This window comes from Octodon degus, unplaced genomic scaffold (genome assembly GCF_000260255.1).
Source record: "Octodon degus isolate 3935 unplaced genomic scaffold, OctDeg1.0 scaffold00122, whole genome shotgun sequence".
Taxonomy (NCBI): Eukaryota; Metazoa; Chordata; class Mammalia; order Rodentia; family Octodontidae; genus Octodon; species Octodon degus.
In genome coordinates this window covers 2168405-2193520 of record NW_004524698.1, presented here as the reverse complement: position 1 = coordinate 2193520, position 25116 = coordinate 2168405, and the positions used below count along the sequence as shown (strand labels likewise).

Below are 25116 nucleotides of genomic sequence, written 5' to 3'. Positions count from 1 at the left end.
TATGCAGTGTGTTATTTGTTGAATCTGTACTTCCGATTTGATTTGAAACTGTCTCATTGCTATCTGTTTATCAATAAAATTTTGAAAAAAAATTAAAAAGAAAACAAGATGAAGTCAAAAAATTCAGCTAAGAAACTTCAGATTTGAACCACACATTTAAAGAAATACATTTAATGGTTAGTTATAATGTGCCACCCAAGAACAGAACACATGCTCTTCTCAGGAAGATGGGCAACTTTCGCTAATACAGATCACCATAATAACTCATAAAACATACTTAACAAAAATGAATAAAAATTATCTCATGCATATTATTAGATCATAATGTAGTGAAGATAGAAATCAATGGGAAAGAAAACACAGATTTTGGCAAACACATGGAAATTAAGCAATACACCCTGAAATAATAAACATATTACAAGAAAATCAAGGAAGCAATTACCACTGTTATTATTATTTCTTATTTATTTGATACAGGGTCTCACTATGCAGCTCAGAATCATAGGGATTCTCCTGTTTCAACCTCCCCAGTGCTGGGATTATGGGTGTGCACAACCATGTCCAGTCTCTGTGGCCGGCTCAGAATGTCCAGGGTGGAGCTGGAGCTGCATGTTGTACTGAGGATTGAACTCTGGTCCCTACATTTGCCTAAGGAGGTGCTTTAGTCCCCTGAACTATCTTTTTTTTTTTTTTTTTTTTTTTTTTTTTTTGGAGGCTCGAAATGCCTTTAGGGCATTTCTGGTTTGCAGTGACTGTCTGGGTTGGAACTCCAGAAGCTTGAGCTTGAGGGCTTTGTTTAAGCAGGCACTTAAACAACTGAGCTACTGGGCAGGTCCCCTGTGTTAATTATTGAAACTGTCCTACCAATTTGATTTGCAACTGTCTCATTGCTATTTGTTTATCAATAAAATTATGGGGAAAAAAAAAGAATGGTTAATGATGGGGGATTTAGCTAAGCAGCAGAAGTGCCTGCCTCACAAGCATAAGGCCCAGAGTTCAATTCCCCATACCCCAAAAATAAATAATGAATGAATAAAAAAAAAGAGAGAGAAAAAAAGAAGAGCAGGTCTAACACTGCCATACTAAATTAAATTTGAATTGTAAGGCTAAAAATTTGAATTGTAAGGCTAAAAATGGGGCCGGCAAAATAGCTCAGGAGACTAAAGCACTTGCTTAGGCAAGCACAGGGACCGTAGTTTGATACCCAGCACCACATACCATGGCAAGGGTGGGCTGAGCTAGCCAAAGGCCAGGCATAGTGGCACATGCCTATAATCCCAGCACTGAGGAGGCTGAAAGCAGGAGGATCACCGGGAGTCCGAGCTGTGTAATTAGACCTTGTAACAACCAAATACATTAAAAAAAAAAAAAAAGGCCAACAAGCACCCTTGTAAACTCATTCAAGGAAGTAAACAGGAGAGTTATCAAGCAGAGAGGCACTTTTGATGGTCTTACCTGGCATAACTTAATCAACACAGGGTCCTCTGAAAGAATCCCAATTTAAACAAAACAAACAAAAACAAGGCACACAAGCAGACATGGAGGTACTAAGTGATATTATCAAAGTTTAGGACAATGGATAGACACAAAACTAGAGTCAAGACAGCTAGCATCTTGAAACACACAGGAAAATAGTAAAATCAGCAATTAAAAATCAATCATGGCCAGATACATACTGGGAGGCTGAGGCAGGAGGACTGCAAGTTTGAGCAACTTAACGACTTAGCAAGACCCCATCTCAAAATGAAAAATAAAGTGGGGGAAGACAGCTGGGGATGTAGCAAAATACAAAGACCTAGTACTAGAAAACACAAACATAACACACACATATCTTATAAGGCCATTACTCATTCACATGTTTATAAGCACAAATTTTTTTAATACTAACACCCCAAAAGTAAAAAATGGTGCCTCCATGGGCTAGGGCAATAGCTCAGCAGTCTAAGAAACAGTGTGGCAAGCACGAGGACTCAGGCTCCATCCCTGGTACCTCATACTGTACCAGCTCCAGAACTCAGGCATGCAGGGCCAGCCACCGAAACCAAGAGTTTGTAGGCATGCACCATTATGCATGTTTGTAATTCCAGTGCTGGGGAGGCTGAGACAGGAAGATCATCATTAGTCTGAGCTGGGTAGCCAGAGCCTGTACTAAATAAATAAATAAATAAATAAATAAATAAATTTAAAAAATGATGCCTCAAAAAAAAATCCTGCCAGTCATGGTGGCACATGCTTGTAGTCCCAGTACACAGGAGGCTGCAGCAGGAGGATCGCTGTGAGTTCAAGACCAGCCTGGGCTATGAAGTGAGCTCAAGGCCAGTGTGAATTGTACAGTGAGATCCTCTCTCAAGAAAAAAAAAAAAAAGTCCCTTGGTAAAGTTCTCATTTAAGGAAGGAGTAACTAGACCCAAAAAATGGCAGTCTTTCTTCACATAAATGTGTAGAATTAAATGTTTGAGGTTTTTTTTTTTCTTGCAGAACTAGGGATTGAACTCAGGACCTTGCGCTTGCCAGGGAAGTGCTTATTCTACTGAGCCATCTCCCTGGCCCCTAAAATGTTTATATTTACTTCACTTCCCTACCTACCTAGCCAATTCAAGGACCCTGAAAGAAGTTCCTCCACTGAAATGTGATTCACTAAAAGCCCTACAAAGGTTTATCTAATGTGGCCACGAACAATTCACACATTTCATAGAAGTCAACTGTATACAATGACATCTATTCTCAGTCTAATGGTTTTTGGATTTCTTTCTTTCTTTCTTTCTTTCTTTCTTTCTTTCTTTCTTTCTTTCTTTTTTTTTTTTTTTTGCAGAACTGGGGATTGTACTCAGCCCCTGTGCGCTTGCCAGGCAAGTGCTTATTCTACAGAGCTATCTCCCCAGTATCTAACGGTTTTCTAAATTGAGCTGTTTCTTCAATGAAGAAGAGGTATATGAGATTTTTTTTTCTTTTTGGAGACAGGGCCTCACTGTGTAGTTCAAACTGACCTTGAACTCCCTAGCTAGCCAGGCTGGCCTCCAACTCAAGGCAATCTTTCTGACTCAACTTCCCGAGTTCTGGGACTGAAAGACTTCCATGAGTTAAAGGCCAACCTTGGCTACATAGTAAGACCCTGTTTCAAAAAAGTAAAAAGAAAAAAATAAGTCATAGGAGGAGTTGTTGATACAAATATATGTCTACTATGATATGTTATTTCATTTTCCACACCTGAAATTGTATATGTAAACCAGCACAAGATGATGTCATTACCCATTAAACCCTAATATTATTCCCTGAAGGTAGCTCCCTAACACCAGCACACCAGATGTGTGCATACCCTGGAAATCAAAACATGTGAGATACAGTGGTGATAAGAAGGAAATGTATCTTTCAAACAATGGGATCACATACAAAACTCTGTCAAATTCAAAACTGGAAAAGCCACTCAGTAAACTCTCAAGTCTTCACTTGAGAGCTGATTGTGTTAAGATTTACCTCCTTGTTTTTAGTTCTATTTTGTTTGCAGAAGCCCTCAGGAGGGTGAAACTGCACAGTTGATGACCTCAATGCAGCAGCTCTTGTTCAGGGTCGCTCAGTGGGCATGCCCTACAGCACACCTGGAAAGACAGGCGGTTGCCAGTCAGCCTCATTTCCCACTTAAAGCTCCTCATTCATTTGTTCATTCAACAAACATTTGGTGTCTCAACTTAGGAGACCAATCTAAACTCAGAACCAAAAAAAGCAAAAATCTGCTGCTCAAGGTTGTTGAATGGAAACAGATTACATTAGACATGAGAAAACACTGAAAATATAGGTTACATCAAAACAAATCTGGATTAAAAAAAAGTATCAAATTGTACAACCAAAGACTGTAACTAACTAACCATACAGAGGAATACAGCTAGAACTGGCTAGGCAGAATTCAGGAAATCAATTAACTCTTTTTAGCCTACTTCCACACCTGTTCCACTTTCCCTCCAAAAGAAAAACTGGGCATTCAACATCAACATGGTGGTTTCAAACTGCCAATTTCTTGCTTTTGCTCTATGTTCCTATCTCAAACTATCACGCTGGACAACTTGCTTTCTAGGAAAAACAGAAAATGCCATTTTCATTTACTTCAGTACCATGTAACACTAAAATAAAATGATTGGTTTGGACCACAGATTTTAAAAATATTGATGGATTGAACTCAGGCCATTGCATTTGCCAGGGAAGCACTTATTCCACTGAGCCATCTCTCCAGCCCCAATTAATTTATTTATTTTTGGGTACTGGGGATTGAACTCAAGACCCTGTGCTTGCCAGGCAGGGGTTTATGCCACTGGGCTATCTCCCCAGCTTAAAAATATTTTTGTCTACATATTACCAGATGATGCATAAGCGAATTAATGTTAGTTGACAGGAAGAATGCAAGTTCTAGCCCAGCCTCAGCAATTTTGCAAATCCCGTTTCAAAATAAAGAATAAAAGGGGACTGGGGAACTCTGCTTCAAAATTAAAAAAAAAAAAAAAAGGAATGGGATGCCCTGGGGATGGCTTTCAGAAGTGAAGGCCCTGGGCTCAATCCCCAGTACTGGAAGGGGTTGGCGGGGGTGGGGGGTGTTTTGACTTCGGCTGTCCTTTTGCAAGCAGCCAGCCACCTTCTCCTTCACAGAACTCTTCCCTCAACCAAGAAAGAAACTGCGATCAAGGGGAGGAGAAATGCAGATGTTTCCTCCGGGCGGGGGCTGCTCGGGGACGACACAGCATCCAGCTCAAGGAACTGGCCCGGCCTCGAGGCCACCGCCAGGGAACTAGGAGGCCGGGCCCCTGGGGACAGAACCCGGCGCCAAAGGTCCCCAGCACCGCGCACGCGGGGAGGCACCAGACCTGCAGGCCTCTACACAACACAAGCGGCCGGGGCTCACAGGGGTCCTAGCAAGGGCAGCAAACCCCAGGAGCCGCGTGGGGGCCCCTTGCGGGCGGCGGCCGTGGCCTTGGGCAGCCAGGTCCTCGGGTGCCGGAGAGACCAGGTCAGGGTCTCCGCGAGGGATGCGTGGGGCGCCCCACTCGAGGGCGCAGGCCAGGACCCCAGCCCTGTCCCGCTAGTCCCCACCCTCAGGGGGTCCCGAACTCACCCTGCCTCCGTGGCACTAGGTTTCATGGGCTCCATACGCCCGGAACGTGGGGCTCGACAGTGTGAGGACTGGGTAGAGGTGCCAGAAGGGGACACCAGACTGGACAGGTAGCGCGCAGCATTCGGGAAATGCCGGCTGCAACTCCCAGATGCTCCCTCCAGGCGCCCTTTGGATCCGCCAATTAGCGCCGCTCGCGAGCAAGGGGCGGGGCCTGGGGAGGCCGGTCGAGGGCGGGGCGCTCGTCTCCTAGGCGACGGCGGGGCTCCAGGTTGCAGCGAGCGCCTCTCAGGCGTGCATGTCTCAGGGGTGCTGTTCCCTGCCTTTTCTCTAGCGGCTTTCAGTAAATTATTCTTGTGCTGAATTTCTGGGATCTTGACTATTATATGTCTCGGTGTGTTTTTCATTGGGTTGAGGTTCTTTGGCGTTCTGTATGCTTCAGTTATCTCAATGTCAGGTTGTTTCCTCATATTTGGGAAGTTTTCTGCTATTACTTCTGCCCATATTTTTTAAATGTCCTTTGTGTTGACTCCTTCTTTCTCGTTGATGCCTATTAGTCTCACATTGTTCATCTTTGCATCATCTTGCAGGTGATGGATTATTCTTTCCTGCATCCTCGTTGTTTTTAAGAGACCCTTTCTTACCTTTTCACTAGCTACACCAGCATCTTCAAGATCTGAAACTCTGTCTTCACATTCACTTAAACGGTTTTGCAAGCTTGTGATTGAGAGTTTCATTTCCTCTATATATCTTTGACTCTGCTTCATGCGATCTATTTCTTTCCTGTATTGCTCATTCAAGGAATCCGTCATTTTTCCAATCTCCTCTATTTTTTTTTATCAATATCTTCCTTAGAAGCAGTTAGAAATTCTTTTACTGCAGTGTTTTTCTCAGATTGGGTTTCCTGCTTATGTTTCTGTAGCTGCTTCTTTACTTCATCTGCTACGAGTTCTGAGAGTTCTTTTTTTATTTCAGAAAAGAGTTGTGCTCTGATTTCCTCTCTATCTTTCTGCTGTTGCTTATTTACTATCGACGCTCTTGATTCATGCATTTGAGCCGAGCTAGTGTCCTCTGCACTTGTTCTGGGTGGGCACTGGGTTGCTTCCATATGTTTCTGCATTTGATTCTTTAGTGCAGATGTTATTAATTCAGGGATTTCTTTTTTCATTTCCAATCTGAGGTCTTCTATATCTTTCTGCAGCTGTTTTATTTCAGAAGCATTTGATTCATTGCTTTCAGCTGTGTGATTTCCAGTTTGTTCTGTGTGAGTGTCCTCTGCACTTGTTACGGGTGGGCTTGGGTTCTGAGGTTACGTTTTGTTCCTTCTCGTCATTTTGTGTAGCACTGTTTTCTGCCCTTTGTTGTAGATCTTTGCTGTAGTTATAACCTTCACACATACTGAAGTTCAGGTGGAGCTCTACAGAGTTTGGACTTATCCAGCTATGTCTGGCTTAGGTCTGGCTGCTGTGCTCAGCTCCTTCCCGCTGCGGACCAGGGCTAGGACTGGGTCTGGGCCTTCCCAGAAGTCGGCAGAAATTCCTACTTGGCGGGAGGGGTGGGGAGGTACGGCGGAGTGGTGGGGGGCGGCCCGAGGGGGTGGGAGAGGGTCCGGCCCACGCTGTACCTGGGCTGGGACTGGTCCCGCCGGCGCAGGTTAGCAGGAAGCTCTCCATACACTCACCGGACCTGGGCTAGGACTGGGTCTCTGTTCCGTGCCTTTGACAAACACATTCCACTCTATCACCACCTTCACAGCCAAATATAGACTTTTTCATATTTATTTTTATTTTCGTTAGCACATATTTGCAGTCCATAATGATTATATTCATGGTGGAAAGTTGGTACATATAAATAACAAATCTTACTTTTTTTCTCATCTTAATAAATTATAGTATACTCAAAAATCCTATTGTGCTGCTCGTTCCCCTACTCTTAGCGCTTTCCAGGGCGTTTGTGAGTCCCTTCCCTATCGTTTGCGTTATTCAGAATCTTCTTTCACTCAGGAGGCTTTTGGAGTGCATCCCTGTTCTGTATGTCTCTAGCTGTAGTATTCCTGGTGGGAATAATTGATATTGCATTCATCAGCTGACAGAGACCTAGGTGCTTCCACTTTGAAGGACTGCAAATGAAATGCGTAAAATCACTTGCACAAAAGCATTTTGGTAGACGTTTATCTCATGGGTAGGACTGTGGGGTTAGTGACAGGTGTAAATATAGCAAGAAACTGCCAAACTGAAAAAAATACATAGTGATAAGACACCAGTGAACAGCTTTGGGAGAGTCTGATAAGGTGACCTAGGAAGGGCTGTGTGAGGTCACTGGGATCTGGCAACTGGGTCTGATGCTCCTGGCATCTCTGTGGGGAGTCCCTAGAGATGATTGGCTTGTGGGCTAGCAAGCCAAAGGGGGCACCCAGGCTTCCCCCTTTCCTCATCAAGCAGCCTCAGCATCCTGAGATCCAACTCATGGGTGAGATCCAACTCCTCCAAATAACCCGTAAGGGGACTGCGACCCAGGAGGGACTACAGGAAGACCCCATTTCTCCTCATGGATCCACAGGCCCCCACCACATTCTTCATGGTCCCAAAGCTCTCCCTCTTCCTCCTCTCCTTCCTTCCCGTCCTCTGCTACCCTCAGCTCCCTGGGAGCATTCTGCTTAGTAACTGATCCCAATTGCTACAGGACTTGTGTGCAAAGGACCCTCAATACTTACATCTCTAGGGACAAGGCCAAGTTTAGTGGGGTCTCCTTCAGGCCAAGGGGGTCTTCGGGACCCAGCTTGCCCCTCAGGCAAGTTGGTGACCCAGGACTAATGGGAATTCCTGACCACCAACATCCCCTGCCCCAGTTCTGACAGTAAAATGCCTCTGCTTCTCCTTAGGGTCCAGGGAACACTCCTGTGAGAAGAGAATCATGCAGCCCAATGTCACTGCCTACAATTTTTTTTGTTGTTGTTGTTCGGAATGCCTTCAGGGCAGGTTTGGCTGGCTGAAGTGTTGTGGGGATCGAACTACAGCAACCTGAGGCTGACGGCTTTGTGGAAGCAGCCACTTAAAGAACTGAGCTAGGGCCAGGCCCCCTTTTTATTTTTATTTTATTTTATTTATTTATTTATTTATTTATTTATTTATTTATTTATTTTGTGTGTGTGTGACCAGCTCAGCCCACCAGGGGGCGGGGCTGGCTGGCATGTGGTGCTGGGGGATTGAACCGCGGTCCCTGTGCTTTGCTTAGCTTTTTCTTTTTTTTTTTTAATTATTTATTTATTTATTTATTTTGTGTGTGTGTGACCAGCTCAGCCCACCAGGGGGCGGGGCTGGCTGGCATGTGGTGCTGGGGATTGAACCATGGTCCCTGTGTTTTGCTTAGCTTAGCTTGTTCTAAGTGGGTGCTTTAGACCACTGAGCCATCTCACCAGCCCACTGAGCCATCTCACCAGCCCCACATATTAAATTTAAATAGCCATATATCTAAATGTTGTATTAGACAGTACAAAGACTATCTCAGGTATGAATGAGGCATGTCAACTCTTGGTGGGCCCTCTCAACTCTTTTGACCTTTTTTAAAGTTTTCTTGTAGAGAAGTCACTTTGGGGGCTCTTCTGATTCTGCTAGGACTCACAGCACTGAGAACAGGGGTTAATTTAAGGAGCCTAGAAAAAAGGGGCCCAAGAAAGGTCACTAAAATCCAAGAAGAAGGAGAAAGAGCAAGTTCAAGCCAGTTGGAGACTAAAAAACAACTCTATAAACCTGGGGCCAACCTGGCACCTGGGAGGTGATGGGTCCCTTTGGGAAGATGCCCTATCAGTTTTTACTGGCAGATCTGGGGCTTGATAAGTCAAGAAAGCAGCCTGTCACCAGTTCAGGCTGGGAAAGATTTACTTGACACTTGAGAATTCTTTTTTTTTTTTGGCTGGCTCAGGCTGCCTTTAGGGCATTTCTGAAGAGGCAAGTAGAGCTGGGGATTGAACTGGGGGCTTCTGTGCCTGACTGAGTTTGCCCAAGCAGGTGCTTCAAACAACTGAACTAACCCACAAGGCCCCAAATGAGCTAACTTGCAAGCCCCCTACTTGACACTTGAGGAGGCCGGAGCAGAGACACAGAGCCATGGACTGGGTGAAACATCTTGTATTCAGCTGCTTAGCCATAGTCCTTCTGTTTAGCCACTCTCATGGCCCCAGCCACTGTGTACACCACAGCAGTCCTTGGCCACATATTCCATATACATGCAGCCCTCATGGAAGTCTACATTTATACCAAAGTGCACAGTGGTGGCCATGTGCCAGTGATGATCTTGGTTACATCAGTTATTCACCCTGGCAAGCATTGACCCCAGCTACAGAACTTATTCACATTAGGGCATCAGGAGATGCCCTGCACCAGATCTCTGCCCTCACAGAACCCACTGCCTCACAGATCTCCTTCCTTCACAGCCTGAACCAAAGTGCCACCATCTTGCACTTTCACATTTCCTTACACAGGGCCTTGGGCTTTGTCTTAGTTACTCTTCTCTCGTTGCTGGGACAAATACCCGACACTCAAAATGAAGGAAGGAAAGGTTTATTTAGCTCACAGTTACTGGAGGTTTCAGTCCATACTCAGCTGGCTCCAAGGCAGAGCGGCACATGGCAGAGGGCAACCTTTCATGGCTGCGGCAAAGAGCAAGTGCACAAAAAAAGGAGTAGCAGCAGCTCAAGCAGCTAGCTTCTCTTCCCTCCTTACACTGTAATGCAAAATACCTGCCCCAGGGCTGGTGCAGCATCCACTCCCATAGAAATCAATCACAAACTCCTGAAGCTGCCCCAAGACTGCATGAGGCTTTGGGGGAACACCTAGACACAAACCATAACAGGCTTTAATAGTTTTCTAGCTTTCTGGGAAGGAAAGAGAGGTTGTCCATGGTTCCTAGAAAGGCCCCTGTGAAGTCCATGATCAATGTCACAATCAGTCATCAGGAGGACCAGGGCTAAGCAGGCAGGAGCCCAGCTCCCTCCACATGGGCTCTTCTGAGTGGGAGATGGTTCGATGCATATGTCTTAGAACTGACCAACAGAGGCCCTGTGAAAGAGGTCCAATTCCCACTGCTTCTGAGCCTTACCCTGCCATCTTCACCAGTGTTGCCTCCATCTCATTCTACCCCCAAGGACTGTTCTTTGTGGGACCTGAGATGACACAGAAAGGGACAGAGTACTCTCTGCTCCCCTAAGAGATTATAGGTAGCTCTGCCTACCTTCATTGCCTGACAACAGCCATTCCCAGCACTGTCTGGACCTGAGAAGTGCTCAGGGTAAGGAGAAGGTGCCAGGTGCCAGAGAGCAGAGCCATTGGAAAGGCACGGCTACATGCTATAACAGCTCCCTCACCCTATTCTGAGGTGACCCTCAAAGTCACAGTAGTGCAAATGCTGGTACCACAGCATCTTCTAGAGAAAGTGAGCCCTCTGTGCTCACAGCTGAAGCCTACCTGGGTATAACCTGTGTCAAGCCTGTGATCCTGGAGTGATAACAGAAGTGACAGGCACAGAGGGCTGAACCCAAGGAAAGGGCAGTTGTGAATCCAGTTTTATTTCCTGGGCTCCTGAGATGGTTCTTCAAGATGCGGACTGTGCAGTGCCTCGTAGGAGTTACCAGCGTCCTAGGCTCTCCCTGACAGATGCCAGTAGCACCCCCGAATCCTAGTTGTGGTCACCAAAACTATCTCCATATACTAACAGATATCTCCTGAGGGGTAAAACTATCCTATCTGAAAACCACTGACTGAACTCATCTGTAGAAATTTCACTTTAATGGAATAAAACGAATCTGTGGTATGAACTACCTTTACCCCCTCATGCACCCCTATAGTAAATGTCGTTTTCAGGTCTTACTGCATGGCTGCTAATCTTAAAAAGCCCGAAGCTGACTTCCCTTCACCCAGACCTGAAGTTCCCAGTCTCTCCACAGGCTACAGGTTCTTCTATCTGGGTCCAGCCCCATCTGATCAAGTCCCACTGGCCAGCTGCCCAGCCCAGACTAATTAGAGACTCTTCAGTATCTCATTCATTCCCACCAGTATTTTCTGATATGGATCAGTAATGTAGCTTCACTTCCCTCATTGCCTTTAAAGGAAACATATCCAAAAAATATCTCATTTGCTCCCCACGACTGATTCTCCTCGATTTATCCAGTCATCTAACAAATAGTTCTTGAGTTCCCAGTAGAATACATCCACTGGGCTAGGGAAGTGGGATGTAATGGTGACTCTGAGAGCCGTGGCCTTGCCCTTGCCAGTGAGTAAACCCAAGGCCACGGGGTTTTGAGCCTGCCCACCATGTCCAAGCTGTACATTGCTAGGAAGCTACATTTTGATGTTTGGTTTTTGAGACAAGGTCTTACTATGTAGTTCAGGCTGGCCTTGAACTCACTATGTAGCCCAGGCTGGCCTCGAGCTCAAGGCTACTGATAGATTCTGGCCCTAGTATGAGTTGCTGAATGATTATAGTGGTCATCTAACATGGCTGAAGTCCTTAAAACAACAGCTTATCTTCTCAAGAGACCACCTTACCCCCTTCTTCTCCAACCCTTCCCAGGGTACAGTTTCCTTTCACCTTTTCCACTGCTACAGTGAAGACCACAATCAGCTCCTCAGGTATTTCTAAATGTCCCCCTCAAACTCTACATCTAATGAAAGTCCATAAAAGCCTCAGCTTTCTTTGTTCAGGTCAGAGGTTCTATCTGCCCCATCAGCCCAAGATCCTCTCCGATGCCCCCATTTGGGGCTGGGGAGATGGCTCAGTAGAATAAGTGCTTCCCTGGCAAGTGCAAAGGCTTGAGTTCAATCCCTGGTTCCACCAAAAGAAAAAGAAAATCTTCTCTGAATCTTTGGAGTTAATAAAAGCTTCTTTCATCTTTCCTATCTCTTCACTGTGTCACCCAAAAACCCTAACAGCTATCCTCCTGCCTCAGCCTCCCAAGTGCTGGGATTATAGGTGTGCAACCACCTACCTGGCTTTAGGACGGTAGTGTTTTCGTAGTAGCCTCTCTCTCTTGTGGCTAATGCCTCCATTCCAGCCTTTCTTTGGGAGGAGTTCTAGCATTGGGGACCTGGCAAAGACCCCCAGCTGCCTGTATGACTGGTAGGGCAAAAGGATGAAATAAGTAATGGGAGGCTAGGAGGTTCATGCCTCAAGATGGACACACACCCCAAGCCAGCCACTGTTCATTGGGTGTGTACAGTGATGGGAGGGGGTAGGGGAAAATTCTAGGTAGGCAGAAGACTCAGAGGGCAGCAGCAACAATAGACAACCCTGGGATGACTCAAGAGCGTGGAGATGATCTTATGCTAAGAGGGACCTTGCCCTGGTGTGTTTTCACTCTATGGGAAATCTCAAAAGGGTGATACTGGGGCTGGTGAGATGGCTCAGTGGTCTAAAGCACCTACTTAGAACAAGCGAAGCTAAAACAAAGCACAGGGACTGCGGTGCAATCCCCAGCACCACATGCCAGCCAGCCCCGCCCCCTGGTGGGCTGAGCTGGACACACACACACACACAATAAATAAATAAATGTTAAAAAAAAAAAAAAAAAACCTCTGCTTTTTAAATAAAAAAAAAAAAAGGTGATACTGATAATCCCAAACCACATGCAAAATTAGCCTTTGTGAATTTGTGGTCCCTACCACTCTAGAATGTTGTCCACCATAGGCTAGATTGTTACATTTTGTGAAGATACCAGTAGTAGTTCAAGAGGCAATAAACAGGAGCAGAGTGAGGAAAGGAAATACCCTTGGACTACTTCACTCTTTTTTTACCTCAGAAAGAACTTATTTAAATTTCCTGGTGAAAAATTCTAATTTGCTAGCATTATAGGCTATTAGAGGCTAAGATGAGGCACTAGGCCTTATGATTAATCAAGATTTACAGCTATGTAAATAGTTGCTACTTTAAAAAGAATTAATATATAACAAAATATAATTAGCATTTTAAAGTAAAAGTAATTTAGTATGATGATTCAGAAAGCCTGCCTGTCAGAATCAGGCCTTGCCTTAGGGTCATTACAAAGATAGGCAGAAGCATTGGCTAATAATGATCTGCTTTTAAAAGGTTACTAAGGGCCAGGGATGTAGCTTAAAGGCATAAACACCCTACAAGTGCAAGGTCCTGAGTTTGATCCCTGGTGAAAAACAAAGAAACAAGCAACAACAACAACAACAAAAAAAAAAACTTAAAAGCTGGCTGTGGTGGCATACATCCATAACCCCAGGAGTCTGGGAGTTGAGGCAGAAGGATTACAAGTTTGAGCCCAACCTGGGGAAATTAGGCAGACTTTGCCTTAACATAAAAAATGAAAAAGGACAGTGGGAGGGCCCTGCATCAATCCTTAGTACAAGGGGCTGGTGGTTTGGCTCAGCAGTATAATGCTTGCCTAGCAAACTGGAAGCCCTGGGTTCAGTCCTTGGCACCAAAAACAAAAATAAACCTCAAGGGGCCAGCCAAATAGCTCAGTGGATTAAAGGGCCTACTTGGGCAGCTGTGCAGTCCCTGTCCCTGGGGCAAGCTGAGACCATGATTGAGACTGGGCATGGTGGTGCCTGCCTGTAATGCCAGCACTTGGGAAGGGAGGCTGTAAACACGAGGATCACTACAAGTTCAATCCACACAGTGAGACTCTGTAGTCCCTGTCCCAAAAACAACAAAACAAAACAAAAAATTCAACCAATCCTTAGTACCACCATCACCACCACCAAAACCAAAACAATCTACTAGATAAACATTTTTGGAATTTAAATTGATTCATTTATTTTCTAATATAGTTGACTTAACAAATAGAGATGTGCACATTACATGCTGCACACTACTCCCTGTGGTAGGACTACAGTGGTGAAATTTTTTCTTACCTTGCCAAGTTCATGTTCTCATGGGCACCATGCGGTTGCCAGCGTCTTTTGAACATGTCTCTAAAGGAAGTCATTTCAGGAGAGAACATTGCTGTAGTCATCACAGTGTTTTTATTTTTCGTCAGTTTCACTTGCTTACCTAATTTGAACAAATGCAAACTCACTCTTCTATCACAGTCCCTTACACATATGGACAGGTCTCCTCTGTGCTACCCCTTTCCCTGCCCTTAAATACTCTCTTTTTCCAAGACTAAGAAGCTTCCACTCCTTCAACTTTTCACCCTGGGACAGCTTCTCACCCCACTGACATCTCAATGTCACAGAAATGGTGAATGCTATTAAGTCCTTATTACTGAGGGCTCACCTACTGAGCTCTTGTGTCTTGTTCCCAATAGTACTTTTTGATACTCTGTTCTATCCCACTGGAGCTGAAACATAGCATTTTCATTTTGCTAGCTGGTTTCCTGCCCATTCTGCCAATGAGACTGGATGGCTGGAGATGGATGGTTGGAGAAAGGACACACTTCCTGTTTGTGGTTGTTGCCGGTGTCGTACTGGCTGGGGGTCTTTACCCTGCCTGAGGCAGCTGATTCTATTCTTCAGCTGCTTCCTCTGGCACTCCCAGAACCACCATCAGTTTTCTGAGTCCTGGCACTGTAAGGGTCTCTGAGGACAATTTAATCTTCTACAATAGCTTTCACTCATGAGAGGATGACTCCCAAGTCTATTTCCTTTCCATACTTCCCGTGTGTCCTATAGACAGTCTAGTCTCCATGTGCACAACATGAACCTGACCATGACTTTTCCTTCTGCAATTCACCTTGCTTCTTCCATGTTCCCCACACAATCTCCAGTATCAGGCTGTCTACACTTAAGTTCTTTCTCAGATCTGCCCTCTCTTTTATTTCCACTAGAATTCCTCCTCCCTTTCTTGCCTAACTTGCTTCAGTACTCTCTAGAGATCACTGGTATGTCTAGAGCTCACACTACCTTCTTGATTCTCACTATTCTACTCCAGGTCCATCTTCTCTCACAGCTCTATTGTGTCACTGCTTTCCGTTATGTTAGTACTATGCGCCACATTTCTATTTCTATCCTGCTTCACTTTCTTTTCCTCAAATGTCTTTCCCACACATGGATTTCATCTGGCTAAGCAATTTAAAATGCAACTTAATGTCAGCAGTCCAGGAAGATGTCCTCAAACCTCTTTATTCCATTATGTGTACACATGCTGATATATTTTTATCACTGCCCAGTGCTGGAACACTGTAACTCCTCAATAGACAGTGATTTCAAAGGGCTACCTGTGGACAAGACATCATTCATTGGGCTCTAACAAGAATTTTAAGAAAACCATTACAAGGCCAAACCAAGTTATATTTTTACCATAAACAATTCTACCACTATGATAGGATGTTTTCAGTTTCTCCAGGAAAATTTTCAGTAGGGGTATAGCTGGTTTGAATAGAATTTCCAGTCCTAGTTTTTTAAGGAGTCTCCACACTGATTTCCATAATGGTTGCACCAGTCTACATTCCCACCAGCAGTGGAGAAGGGTTCCTTTTCCCCCATAGCCTCTCCAACATTTGTTGTTAGTTGATTTGTTTATGATAGTCATTCTTTCTGGGGTGAGATGGTATCTCAGTGTTGTTTTAATTTGCATTTCATGGGTGGCTAGTGATGTGGAGTATTTTTTCATACATTTATTCACTCTTTAATTTCATCCTCTGAGAAGTATGTGTTCATCTCTGATGCCCATTTCTGGATTGAGTCTTTAAATTTTGAGGCCCTAATGTTTTTTTAGTTCTTCATATATTCTACAGAGCAGACCTTTGTCAGAGTGTTTATTTGTCAAGATTTTTTCCATATTTGTGGGTTGCCTTTTGACTTTGTTGGTAATTTCTTTTGACGTGCAAAAACTTCTCAATAAGAGGTCTCAGTTGTTAATTCTTTCAAGTGTTTCTCTGCCTACCCTTATGTCTTCAAGAGTTCCTCCTACTTTCTGTTCCAGGAGATTTAATGTTTCTGTTTTAATGTTTAAATCTTTAATCCACTTTGACTTTAGCTTAGTGCATGGTGATAGACATGGGTCAAGTTTTAGTTTTCTTCATATCATAGTGATATATGTGTAACTATGTTTATAGCAGCACAATTTGTAATAGCCAAATCTTGGAAACAACCAAGATGCCCATCACCTGAAGAATGAAGAAAAAGATATGGTATTTTTATACAATGGAGTATTACTCAATTATAACAAATGACAAACTCGAAGCCTTCATATTTAAGTGGATGCCACTTGAAGATATACTCTTAAGTGAAATAAACCAGACCCACATGTGTAAATATTGTATAGTCTCTCTAAGAACTCAAAAGAAGAAATACAAATAGAAAGGTATAACACAATTAAAAAGAAAGCAAAAACTTGAAGATCAGACAACGAAAAGAGGGCAAGGAAAAAAGCTAGGAAACATGACAGGGACAAAGCCATACATTTATACATACAAGATGAGTAAGGCAATGATCTTGAGAACTATCAGCAGGTTATTGAATCTAGCAGTTACTGGGTGGGATTCTCACCCTGACTAACTATATATATATATGCTGATACATGTGAACTGAATGACTGCACCAAAGATAGTAATGTGTAATAGTGGGGTCATGCTTGGAATGCCTGTCATTCTGGTCTTTTAAATACGTACTGCTTGTCATGACACACCAATTATGGCCAGACTGTGTCTCAAGTAAATGTTTTTAAAGATGTTCCATCTTAAACCTAAGATGTTTGATATCCAAACAGATAGTGAGGTTAAACCCACCTGCATATGTTGTAGGGCAATAATAAGCTTCTCTTCTGGAGGGCTAATAATCTAAGTTTGCAGACCAAAAATCAGAGAAAAATAAGGGCTGCAAGGACAGCCAACATTTTGGCCCTAGCCTTTCAAGATCAGTGAGGACTCAGGACATAGGAGAACCTGTACTGTAACATCATGTAACTCAGTTGTGCCCCAAATTTTCTGATCAAGGAGATTATGGGGCCAGTGTGTGCCTAAAGAGAGTCACATGGAGAGAAAATATTCTCTCAGGCTTTCTCAGAGAGCAAACTGGTCAAGCAATGGCCGTGACTCATCCACATGGCTGACACTGACAAAGGATCTATAAAAAAGTGTGGTACAGGGTTTCAGGATAAGTCCTGAGGGTACCTGACTGACTATGTCAGATACAAAAGTTACATTTTTTTGTTATATAGGTTTTGCTTTATCTTGGTCTTAACCATACAGCAGAAAAGTGTAGAAATGAGGTAGGAAAAGTGAAGCCATGTTAATATGCTGAGCTGTGGAAGGCTCAAGTCATCAGATTTGGACATTGCCAGTCCCATGGATAACCCACTACTATTGTGGACTACTGGACTGTACTGGAATATTTTGCTGAATGGATGCACCTACAATATTTGGATGGCAATGAAATGCCCATCTCTGACAAAACTGAACGAAAAAGATGATATAAATGAAGGACAATTTTGTATCTGTATATACAAAATAGTTAGGATATATATAGCTACTTTTCCTGATTCAATAAGAAGATCTGTACTAATGTTTGGACAGGATATCATGTCTGCATCTTGTGCTATGAATGACTACTATACAGACAATAATATGCAATGTATTAATTGTTGTAACTCTCCTACCAACCTGTTTTGAAGCTGTAACATTGCAATTTTTTTCTCAATAAAATTAATAATAAAAAAAGAATTTTACCAGATGGAAAACTACCAAACAATAAATAAAATTTAACAAAATGCAATTACTGAATGATTCATCTGAATCATCTGGATGATTCTCCAGTGAATTACAGTGCACTGAGTGGGAAGAAGTCACATAATACCTAATTCCACTAATAGAACATTCTTTAAATAAAATTATGATAGATACACAAGCAGATGCCTGGGGTTAAGTAACGAAGGTGGGAGGGAAGAGGCGTGCTCATAAAAGGGTGATCTAAGGATCCTTTGTTGGGGATCCTTGCAGTGACACAACTGTTCAGTTCCTGGACCTTATCAATGTCAAAGATCTGTTCCTGTCCAGAGTACTACTGGTTTCCCAGACGTAACCACTGTGGGAAAATGGACACAGGGTACAACATTATACAGGTTACTCAATATCACTTCTTATGACTGCACATAAGTGCAGTGATCTCAAAATTAAAAGTTATGGTTTGTGGTCCCCAAAACCCCATGCAGTCATTGGGGCACCTTTCTAGAGTTTGTAATTAATTCACCATGCAATGCTGGGATTATGGGTGTGAGTGCTACACCTACCCTGGAGTGGATTGCCTGGATACAACGTGAGGAAGGAAGAGGTGGTTAGCTAGCTGCTGCAGCTGCTGCTCCTCCCTTTGCTCTTTGCTGTCTTCCACTGCCATAAACTGCTGTCCTCTGCCAAGTGCCACTCTACTTTGGAGCGAGCAGAGTACAGCCTGAAACCTCCATTAACTGTGAGCTAAATAACCTTTCCTTCCTCAGTTTTAGGCGTCAGGTATTTGGTCACAGAAATGAGAGAAAAGTAACTGAGACAAAATTTAATTAAAAAATATTTCCCTTCAGAAAGAATGTAGACCTCACACATTCTTCAAATGCATTCTTTTTTATTTGAGGACAATCTCAAGACAGTGCCCTTTGGGAAAGAGCTTGCTCACCTTCATATACATCAGGATCAACCATTACTCTCAGTAAAGTACAAAAATACACACATCAGTGGCTTCCGTACAATAAATACATAGTCATGCATCCCACAATAAAAGGCACCGAAAACTGGTCACTTAGTAGTCATAAAAATTACTAGCTACTTAACAAAGCCACCCAAATTATCTGTACAGGAATGTAACAATATATTCCAAAGGTGAAAACACATAAAACATCTTTAAAATAGTATGCAATAAATATCTCAATTTTTGTATATATTTTAAAAATTATGCCATTGTAAACAACATGTAAACAAACAAAACTCATGTTGTCTTATCATTATTAAAATAATTAGAGCCAAAGTTATAACCTCTGGTCTGTCAGGTATATTTCACTGGCAAATGTGCTAAGCAGTTAAAAGTTTCACTCTTTTCTGCAGCAAACAGAGCCCACGGTGTAATAAATAGACATTATCTGCATCTTTCAGATACAAGTGCTGTAGTTTCAAAACAGACTACCAAAATGTAGTAAATTCTTACCTATAAATATGGCAAGGCTAAGTTAAAACTATCTTTTGCAATATAGGGAAGAGAAAGAACTGTAGTGTTAGGTTTCCAGCGGAATAAACAATTTCTGATTATCTTTATTAAAAAATTAAATGCATGTATTATAGAAGGGTAAAGTGTTCAGCTTTCTGCGTGGTCCTTTTACAAAGTTAACAAAGATCAAATTAAGAATTTTATTTTTCTAGAAAATACAGAATGGCTGCCACTTTATAGTGAGGAGAATCACTAGACTTTAAAATATGCCTATCAGAGCCGGGGAGGGGGAGGGCAGGGATGGGGCAAGCTCAGTGGCACAGTGCCTGCCTGGCAAAAAATGAAACAAAACAACAACAACAAAAAACCCTATCAAAATGTGAATTCATAAAGTGTAGTTTTCCTATACTTACTGATATTAAAGGACAATTTTTTTTCTTCTCAGAAAGGGATCCTACACCCTAACCATCAATAAGTATTCAGAGAAGGTAATTTTGTATCTCAAACATTTTTATTTTGTTTCGTCTATGTACACAGAGCCATACTACTTACTACACGCTTAGAGAAGCATGCTGGTAACTTTGTTACAACCTACCCCCATCAAAGAAGAAGTGAAAACACCAACGTCAGACAGAGACTTAGAAATCTCCTGGGAAGCCTTTCTTTATAACCACTTTCCTCTCCTGTGCATCTGCAATATGTACCTTTGGCATATTTTGGAGTATGCGGAGTATGCACTATTCTTTCACTTGGATCACATGTATCACCTATAGTTGTGAAAATACCATTCTACAGGACTGACAAAACACATACCTGCTAGGAGACAGTCAACATTATCTGTGGCCAACATGAAATGTGGACATAAAAGTGCAACTGCTCCTCTACGGCACACAAAGTTGTGATCTAGGGGTGGGGGATGGAAGGAGACTCTCCCTGAAATAACCCAGGAACAGTTTCCTAAAAGTTCTAACTTTTTCAACACACAGAAGAATGATTGTGAAGGAAAGCCATATTTTGTTTTATTCGAATCATATACATCTAATTAAGTGCCAAGTATAGAGAAGGTAATGTCTATCAAGTAAGGGAGAGAACATTTCACTTAGTTACATATATTTTAACTAGTACTTAAGAGATTTGTGTGAGAAAGGCTTTATACTCATAAGAGAAAAAGAGGCTTACAGGTATTGGTTTGTAGCCTTTATATTCTGTAAGTAAACCTTCTTATATTTATAATCATTAACTACAAGGGACCTGAAATCACACAAATCTAGGCCTATCTATATCTTAATGGTTGAATATTACTTTAAAAAAATTGCCTTTGGGCTGGGGAGATAACTCAGAGGCATAATCACCTACTTGGCAAGCACAAGGTCCCAAGCTGGATTCCTGCTACCGTTCCCACTACCACACGCCCTGCAGGCCCTGAAACCGGGTGTGGTGGCACTCACTTATACTCTTAGCACCTGGGAGGTTGAGACAGTAGTAGTTTGGGATCAGCCTATAGGTTACAAAAGTGAGCATAGGGCGAGCTGCAAATGCGTAGCAGCAAGAGCCTGTCCCAAAAATACCCCCCCAAAACAAACCAAAACAAACCCCCCCTTCAATATTGACTATTTTTTTAGTCTTATTGTATATACATAATATATGTGCTGTTTATGAAAACTATGCACTGAATATCAAACAAAAATCTTTAGGAAACATTTATGAATTTTGAACAATTGGTGAAAAAATGTTAACTTTTTAAATAAATGTATTTAGTATAATAGCATTAACAAGGTCTCACTACACAGATTGGACTCATAGTGATCCCCATTTTCAGCCTCCCACGCACTGGGATTATAGGCACGTGACACCATGCCCAGTCTCAGTCCCCTCTCAGCACGCCCCAGGGGTGGGGCTCTGGGTCTGCCTAAGCAGGCACTTTAATCTGCTGAGCTACCTGCCTGGCCCTACATGCTAAAAAATTAAGAATTTATATTTGGTTAATTATTGCTGATGTACAGCAAATGATTATGCTTCATAAAACCAGGGCTCTACCCTGTTTCTCTTCTTCTTTTTCCCTGAGATACCAGGGACTGAACTTGGGACCTTGCTCTTGCCAGGGAGGCACTTACGCCACTGAGCTATCTCCCAGGGTCTCTTTCCCTGCTTTTGTTTGTCCAGAGTACTTGCATGCTAATGAATACACACTCAATACTTAGAATTTTCAGGGAGTTCTAAGCTTTTATTTGTCAAAGTATAAAAATATAGAAAGAACAGAATTTTATTACCTTCATTCAGAAACATTTATCAAGATCCTATTATGTGCTAGGTAGATACTGGGCCATAAAAGTAGAAAAATTCAGTAGGACAGGCAGGGGTGTGCATCTGAAGATACGATGTTATTTTAGCATAAATATTTTTCTTTTTTCTTTTTTTTTTTGGAGCCAGGGTCTTGTTATGTAGTTCAGGCTGCCCTTGTACTTACTATGGAGCCCAGGCTGATGAACCTGCAGTAGCCCTCCTGCCTCTGCTTGCTGAGTGCTGGGATTGCAGGCATGTGCCACCAGGCCCAACTAACATAAAAATTACCAACATACTATGGACCACGGGTGAAACCCCTGCCCACGTATTATGCAGGGCTTCAGAGGAAATTACGCTGGCACTGAGTCTTAGATGAGTTGCGCACAGCATAGGACTGTGCCAAGGCACTCCCTTCCGAGTGGTTTCCAATTCTCGGATTATAGAAGGTCAGTGGTAAGCAAGGCTGCTATATGGTGAGAAAAGGCAGTCACAGGGATTCCTATCTGTTTTGCTAAGAGCTAGTTTGCTATTCAATAAAGAAAAAGGAGCCTACTTAGATTTTTAGCAGAGATGACAAAGAAAATTTGTGTGACAGACATTACAATAGGAAAACTATTTGCTGAAAAGCTATGGACAAAGCATAGGAGAGAAGTGTTAAAGATCTGTACTGGTAAACACCTAAACCAAGGAAATAAAATTATCAGTTTATTTCAGGTAATTAAAACATAACAAGAAATGCCAGTTCAGCTTTTGAAATGGTAAAAAATGAAAAATATGCAACTGCATACTGAGAAAAATCTGATACATAAAATGATTTTAAATTTGTACAATTCAAAACCAAGGTTTTATTAAACATTTGTTTTATCCCATACTTTATGAGTTTCTTAGCAGAATATGATTTATATAATACTGCTTTAAAACTGTGTCCCCTTTCAAAATCTTTCCAAGAAGAGAAAAATCAAAGAACTACTCAAGGTTGCAGCTTTATCCTCATCATGTATACCAAAACTCCGCCCTACAGCTGAATTCTGTAAACAGCTATGGCTCTAATAAAAATCATATTTAAATTTAATTTCTCTAAGGTCATCTCTATATCAGGTCATCATGAATTCCCAAGAAAATAATGTCCTGTCATTATATCAAATCATTCTGGAATAAACATTCAGAAATTTGTCATCATAAAAATTAAGTCGTGCCATTACAACAGAGAAAATATCCTGCTGATGAATTTGAATTCAGTCTGCTTCCTTGTGTCATATAACTTTATACTTTCTTATAATTCCAACACTTGATGGGGAAGGGAATGCTCCTGGAGCTCTGAATTATCTTGTGCTCTACTGTTGCATCAGATTTTACAAAGAAATCTTCAGGTCAAGACAGTAACCTGAACACAGTGACTAAATTCAACTGTCATGACAAAATGAAAGTCAACATTCATATTCACTTATATCTAATCAATTTAATTGAGTTTATTTAATTTCTAATTTGTGTCCAAAATTCCATTTAGTTTCTCCTGAGGGGCATTTCCTGAGTCCCTCCTACTCTGAGAAAAGTCAGCAGTCCTTATTCTAGTTCCAAGCCACTATTCAGGAAGGGCTCAGTAATGAACTGAGAAAGTGATACCACTGGAGAAAACAAATTAAGGAACTCTACATTCTTATTTTTGAAAATCACTATTTTAAAGAGGTATTTTTCCCTCTAGAAAATACAAAGATATGAGGACCCTAACTTAAAAAGTAACTTCATTCACTTTGTGAAATATTTTTGATGAGTTAGAAAAAACTGAAAAAATCTTAAGATTTTAGAAAGTGAATTTTTAGTCTATCCTAAAATAAATAACATGAAACTACAGCATGCATATAAAAATGCCCATGACCTATTCTAGTACAGATGATGGAATTTAACTTCCCTTTCTCTTGTATTTTTTATTTTTACCTGGTGCCAAGGATTGAACTGAGGCCCTGTACACCCTAGCCATGTGCTGTGCCACTGAGCTGCAGCCAGTCCTTAGCTTTCATTTATAGATATCTTTTTTTTTTTTTTTGCCTGATCAGCCCACCCTGAGGGTGGGGCTGGTGCAGCATACGGTGCTGGAGATCGAACTGCAGTCCTCTGTGCCTGCCTAAGCTTGCCTAAGCAGGTGCTTTAGACCGCTGAGCTATCTTGCCAGCCCAGCTTTCACTTATAAATGGAACATGAAGGAACTTTTAATTTTCATGCTATACCTGACAATGCTTTTTTTATCTCTAAAATGACAGTGTGAAAGAAACAGCAAATTTAAGTATGATTCACACATAGTTTCTTTTATGAAAAAAATTACCAAGTTATAATTGACAATATTGTACAGCATTTCTAAATGGAAAAAACTAAGATACCAGAATGTAGACTGCAGAAAGGAAACCATGAGCCACTGCTGAAGTTAGTTATGGAACCCAATAAGCCTGAACCATATCCCCATCTCCAGAATGACAAAATTGATCTTTTTAATGCAGCGTTTGTTTCTTTTTGTGGTACCAGGAATCCAACCCAGGACCTTGTGCTTACCAGGCAGGTACTTATGCTGCTGAGCTATCTCCCAGCCCAAAATTTATCTTTTTGGTAATTTTTTTTTTTGAAGTTCAAACCCCCCCCCCCCCCTTTTTTTGGTGGCACCAGGGATTAAACCCAGAACCTTTTTTTTTTTTTTTTTTTTAAATTATTTATTTATTTATGCACGTGCGTGTGTGTGTGTGTGTGTGTGTGTGTGGCCAGCTCAGCCCACCAGGGGGCGGGGCTGGCTGGCATGTGGTGCTGGGGGGTTGAACGGCGGTCCCTGTGCTTTGCTAAGCTTGTTTTAAGTAGGTGCTTTAGACCACTGAGCCATCTCACCAGCCCCTGAACTCAGAATCTTGAGCTTGCCAGGCAAGAACTTATACCACTGAGCTATTTCCCCAGCCCTCTTTTTGGTAAATATTGTACATTGTTATCATTTGCTTCAAATGGAAGGAAAATGCATCACTGCTGATACAATTCAAGGCTTAGCAAGTTCATGCAAATTGAACTTTGATTGGGAAAAAGATATGCCTAAGTATATAAACAGGATAATTTGGATAACTGTACTGCTGATTTCTGCGGGTCTTTTGAGAGGACTAGTTAATGTATAAAGTTTTTTTCTTCTTATTCTTATATATTTTAATTTCTTATAACTTTTTGTTATTTTTTTAAAACTGATTTTGCATGCTTGTATCTGGTAATCTAAACAACTAATTTGAAGATAACATTATACAATACAGCAACTGTTGTTGAATTCCTGTTACTTTGTTTAGTGAAATTTTGTATTGTTTCTAATGCTGTTTTTTTAAATTATCATTTTGTATTCTTTTAAAAAAACTCCCTTTGATCTCTATGGTTTGGTTTGCTATACATTCACCAGGCTTCTTTTATTTCAAAGGACTGGCTAAGTTCTTCCTGTAGCTAAACCGAAGAAGCAGAGACAACTGTCCCGTGCAATAATCCATCTTGCACGATGCACCCAATGTCTCGGATGATTAGGCCCAAGTGCATCTTTAACCGACCACGAAATTTCAACAGTAAATCGGCTCCCTGAATTCACTGCTTATTTTAAAAAGATCTAGACAAACTCAGACGTTACCATTGTACTCTTTTTTC

General features: G+C 42.0%; 2 long non-coding RNA genes across 2 annotated transcripts in view; both read right to left on the bottom strand.

The window, feature by feature from the left end:
- Nucleotides 1-5220, bottom strand: part of LOC111812372 — a 6385-nt gene extending 1165 nt beyond the window's left edge. The window contains exon 1 of the long non-coding RNA XR_002817882.1: nt 5099-5220. This is a non-coding gene — a long non-coding RNA (uncharacterized LOC111812372). The remainder of the gene's footprint in view (nt 1-5098) is intronic.
- A 3263-nt stretch (nt 5221-8483) lies between these two features.
- Nucleotides 8484-23143, bottom strand: LOC111812370. Its single transcript, XR_002817880.1, has 3 exons — nt 22307-23143; nt 10783-10787; nt 8484-8517 (listed from the first exon to the last, which is right to left on the bottom strand). It is a non-coding gene; the product is annotated as an uncharacterized LOC111812370 (long non-coding RNA).
- Nucleotides 23144-25116: the final 1973 nt, after the last annotated feature.